The sequence below is a fragment of the Frankliniella occidentalis genome, unplaced genomic scaffold (genome assembly GCF_000697945.3).
Source record: "Frankliniella occidentalis isolate FOCC.00 unplaced genomic scaffold, Focc_3.1 Scaffold30, whole genome shotgun sequence".
Taxonomy (NCBI): Eukaryota; Metazoa; Arthropoda; class Insecta; order Thysanoptera; family Thripidae; genus Frankliniella; species Frankliniella occidentalis.
This window is the reverse complement of record NW_026267160.1, coordinates 906998-912666: the sequence shown is the minus strand read 5'-3', so window position 1 is coordinate 912666 and position 5669 is coordinate 906998.

Below are 5669 nucleotides of genomic sequence, written 5' to 3'. Positions count from 1 at the left end.
GTATGAATGGTTATTCACTCACATGCAAGTGTGTGAAAGTGCTGTCGCACACCTGCAGGTGAGCAACAGTTATGCACTTGGATGTTCAGTGCACCTTATCATTATGCACCTCTTACCACCGCTTTGATAGTATGTCGTCATGCTGCGATCTTCTTACCGCGTTCGACCCCCCTCCCCCACCTCTCTCTCTCCCTTTCCCATTTGAAGGCACTAAAACCAAACCGCCACCGAACGGACGGGATGACCTCGGCGGGAAGATTCCAGCCTGGCCCTTGTCCTCTCGTATAGTCAACATCTCGTAGCCTCGGAGCGTCGTGGAGGGCCTAAGGGACCTCATATCTCCCTCTGTCACCGCCCCTTGCCCTTCCCCTCTTCCCCTCACGTGTACGTACATCTTGTAACAAACCGGATAGCATTCGATTCGTCGAGTAAGTGGTCAGATTCCTTCTACTCTATTGATGCATTCAATCCTCGATACACCATGTTAGTCTATAGTAGAGAGGGTTTAAGTCCAAATTATCCCCTGTCCCATGAGACAGGTACGACCAATTAAGACTCGTATTTTTTCCGCTCTGCTCTTCCATTTAACTTAAATCTCTGCCTCTCTTTCCTTTCTCCCTTGTTGAAATGATAAGGAGTTAAGAATCGCCCCTCAATTCAAAAGACGCCCACGTCTGTAACACTGAAACACGTGGACAAGTGCACTTCAATAAACCGAACGCAGTCCTCAGACTGTTCCCATATGAATGAAGATTTATGGCCGAACACAATCGTGGTCATAGTGATGGTTTGTTGGCGTTGGCCCTACCGGTCAGGCGGCTGTTCAGTTAGTTCCAGGTAGCAGTAGCAGCCGCCTTGACAAGTGTTTTGACGCGTGGTGCTACTATGTGAAAAGTTGCGCCGCTCAAGAAATACAAAGAATGCAAACGGAAGTAACCTCAAGTGCTCGTGTCTAAAAAAAATATAGACAGTCTTGGAAACTGTCAAAAAGGCTGCACTCTCACATCTAGAAAACGCCTCCCCGGCGCCTCCCTCTCACTTAGTGAAAAACGTTTCCCTCCTACCATTGTACTCATGCCTAAATTTAAACTTGACTAGTGACCAGCGTTCAGTAACGCCAGGATAGAGAAAGTCGGTTGAACTGCTTGTTCGTCGCTGGAGGGTGTCCTCGTGGCGCACGGCCGCCCTCGGAAGGCCCCCACTGCCGGCTGCAGTGCCACCGCAACATGTTGCGGAAATGGAGGCAATAAGCTTTTACTATGAGGCGCGTCGTTTCGCGCCGAGAGTTGGTGGGTGTCCTAAAGACACTGTCCTCCGGGGTCCACCTAACGTACGGCCGTCCGTCGCCGTCAAGTGCACACTGGCCAGAAAAAGGCTCGACGCGCACTGGTCAAGTCCTTGCCTGCTCGAATTGTACTGAGTACGGTATAAAATTTTAAGGAGCAAAGTACAGTAGCATGGAGTCTTTTGGGCACTTCCACTTCAGTAAAAAAAATGCAATTCAATCATGTACCTTTACCTCCACATGCCCACCTTGTACTTTATTTTGGTACAATATTTTTGAAAGTGCACTGCACTTACGTAGCGCTCAACATTAACATTTTCCCATTTTCTTTTCCATTTAGTAACATACACCCATACACAGCGCTTGTATTTATCAACTACTTACTTAACGCTACTTTTCGTAAAAATGTAACTCGCGGGTACGGGCTGTCTAACGCTTATAGCCTCGCTCATAGCTCTTGCTTCCCTCCACAGTTGAGGTTTCCTCTCACCACTTGTCACGCATGCACCCACCCTATCTAATGCTGACACAAGCAGAAATGGAACCAAATTAAAGATTCGTCTGACTTTACACACTTAGTATGGGTGTTAATATGCCAATGTCTTTAAAGGCTCGAACATATTAGCACTATAAAGAAAGGCACGAAAATCCGCGCTATAATATCTTCAATGGTGTAACATTGGGCTCGCTTTGGGGACTTCTGCTGCGTTGTGTAAAAAGCCACGAAAACCTACCTTTGTTTTACAAATGCCTTTCCTTACGGTCATGTCAGCGTGGTAGATCTTACTGCACCTGGGCAGTTCCAAATGCGAGCACACGCCCTAAGGGAAGGGGTGGTTTAGCAGGAGGGACGGGAGGGCGGTGTGCCGCTCTGACTCGGAGCTCTCCATTCATAAGGCATGATCAGGTGAGAAGGAGGAGGGGGAGGGGGCGCAAATGATTAATGAATTCACTCGTCGACGAAGGATGCCAGCAGGTTTCTCTGCCAGGACAGCGTTCAAAGAGTTATGGGATGCGCGGGCCTGTAGCTGCCGGTGGCACCAGGCTGTCGCCGTGCACGGCGTGGAGCGGGGCGGCGGCGTCGCGCCGGTACATAAAGATGCAACATGCGTTGCAGGCGTCACGCCCAGAGCGCGGTTATAAGGCTTGACAAAACAACGCGCTCAGTATTTTGGGCATATATAATAGAGATATGCGCAGCGTTAAGTTTTTCACTTCCTATAGGGCCCTAGCTTATTTATATTGATGATTGGCCAAATGGGCGCAGAAGAAATGTCAAGTCTCACTTGAGCTGTAGTCGCATCCCACACGCGCTTTTCTCCGCTTCATTAGGCAAAGTGGCGGTCCATACTGAAGTCGGAAGCGATTTGACGCTGGCTGCTCAACCTTCTCTGCTGTTTTATTTCAAAGCCTCCTATATACGCTGTAACGATGTCGCCTACGTCCTCTCTCTCGCTACTGACGTCGTCACATCGCAAACGGCCCGTAGCATCGGCCGGAACGTCAAGGTGAGGTGGTGCGAGGGGGCGCTCACCAAATGTTTGACAAGCGTGAGCGGGGGGAAGTTCGAAATAAAACCCATGTCGCGATTGAGGAGACGTGCTCCGACCGAATTCCGCGCGCCCACGCTGATCGAATAAGATAGGGATCGTTCAAGTCGGTTCAAGTTCTACGTGCCTTTTTGGGGGGGGGGGGGCAAATATTATGGGGTCCCAAATTGAGCAGGAGCATCATTTGAATTAAAAAGAGACCCCATAATATTTGTACCCCAGGGTACCTAGAGTATACTAAGGGTTCTTTTCTGACTCCGATGATAATATTCGTACCTCAGCGTACCATAGGGTACCGGGTGTAACTGAGAATGCGCAACAGTGTTGCGGGTTTGCCTACCCAGTTAGCCCGTAAGGCGCCATGGCCACTGCAGCCCTGGCGGGTATGCAATCCCGCAACACTGTTGCGCATTCTCAGTTACACTCGGTACACATGCCATGGGGTCTTTCTTTCTTGACTCCAATGATGCTCCTGCTCATTTCGGGCCCCCATAATATTTGTACCCCCTCCCCAAATGCAGGTAGTATTTGAACGAACCCATAGCCGTTCTTCTTTCTCTCTCGTCGTGTTTTTTTCCCGGTACGTTATCGCACGCTGTTGGCAATGGCTGGTCGAGGATGCTGCTGCTGCCGCCTGCCGCGCTATGAAATTGTGTTGTTCGCACGCGAGATGGGCGCTGCGCGATGGTAACCTGAGCCGTCTGTCAAGGGCCTATCACTCGCGGCCGCACCGCCAGCTACGAGATAGGTGCGTGCACCGTTTAGAATTTCCTCTTGATAATATTTTAAATAAAATAAAATTGTTGTCGTTACAATTATTTTCGTTTTACTGTTATAGCGCTTGATGTTACTAGTTTATATTAGATCTAGAAACGAGGTCCTAAAGGTCTAGGTCCCAGGAGTGAGAGTGAGACCTCTGATCGAAAATTTTAAGTCAGCTTCGCCATATGTCACAGTGCAATTATTTGTATTTTTTTTACAATGGGTGAAAATATTTATCAGAAACTTCACCGGAACCGACCACCATCAGCTGTTTCGACCCTCGGCGTATTATGATCGCTAACATGCAGATGTAGATTTCCCCCAGCAGTGTAGTGCAGTGTGATGCAGCAGCCCGCTCGCCACCCGTATCTCCCGGGCCGATCAGCCTAGTCGATGGAAACTCCAGTCATTTGTTTCGTCCAAATAATCTTGATGCCGCCAAGCCGCGTCCGGGGTGTTCGCGCCACCGCGGAGTGAGAGGGAGCGAGGAAAGGAGGGGGGAGAGAGATGGAGATGGAGGGCGAGCAGAGACCCGCACGCAGCCCCAAAGTGTTAAGGCAGCAGGCTCGCCCAACTTGGCGAAACGGAACGAACGGGTTACTTTATTGTCTGTCTCTCTCTCTCTCTTTCTAATAATGACATTGTTTCGCCGTGAGGGCACGGACCTTCTTGGTGATGTATGGGCGCCGCCAGGACGGACCTTGCGGTAGAAACCGCGCTTCAGTGCTTGAAACTTGATGTTGATTTTGTCGCGTCAATAAGCAGCTTCCAAGGCATTATGTTTGTTTCCGTGCTTCCAAAACATATGCTGCACTCAGAAAGCCACTTGATCCAGGGAACCAAAACAGTAGTGTTGCGGAAGCCAAGATCGGCTAGATGATATATTTTTGTTCGCCTGATCATATTTTGTTAAAAATTCTATGAAATGATTGTTTGTGGCTTCAGGGAATAAATTTCATTGATTCAACACTTTTATTTGGTTACTAGGACAGATCGCTTTGCTCTGTGTGGAGGAATATGTAGCTGATAAAAGTAACGCCTAGTGACGCACATTGATTTACCGTTCTCTTTCGCACTTGAGGGAAAGAGAGAGAGAGAGAGAGAGAGAGAGAGAGACAAATGCGGTCGACAGATTGGGGGAGGGGGGGGGTGCTGGTGAACCTGCTGTGCATTCCTAAGTTGCCCCACCAGACCGAGCGCCACGCGACCAGTGGCCGTTTATGCCATACCTCGCGTACTCGGCTGCAGTTCAGGGGCGAAAACGGTGACAGAGAAGCCTCATTGATTTGCAAAAAACTTTGGAATGTCAAAAAATTTGCAAGGCTACATTGCCTAATGATTTCATTGAGCGAATGAAGCGGCACGGACCTCCAATTTCTTTGTGGGTCTGCACGTGTACAATTTTGTAGAAAAAATAGGTTGTTTTTCTTTTCAAACCCACACAAGGTAAAAAAAATCGGTAAAAGTACATATTATCTTGGAATTCAAGCTGCAATCTGCTTGAATTCCAAGATGTTATTTTTATCGAGCACTTTTTTATTTTTGTAAAAACAACCAAAGCAGATTTTTTTTAATGTCGGGGGGAAAAACAACCTCCCACCCCACCACCCTCTAAAAGACGCACTGGAAACCTAAGTGTAAATGTCCACACTTGTTGCTGTGGGAACGCTATTCGTACACGTCGAATTTTCAAGGAAAAATCACACCTTTACTCCCTCAAGGGTGCAGACTGGCATTCGCACACCTACAAAGGTGCGCCATTCGCACTCAACTTGCGTTTCCAAGTGTGTAATTTGCGTACGACGCGATGCCTCCCCCGTAAGAAGTGAGGGCACTATGGTGCGCCTATCGGCGTGGCGAGCGTTTGCTACGCTGCGCACTTCACGGCCTTTCTCCTCGTTCCCGAATGAGTTATTCGCGGCCTGACGCGTGCCTTGACGCGTGACGCGCAAAGAGGCGTCTCGATGTCGGCATTCCGTCGCCGGCGACGCCGCCGCGGAGCACGCGGCAACAGGCGACTCTCATTCAACACGGTTTGCGCTGTTCTGCAATCCTGTGACGATTTTTTTTTT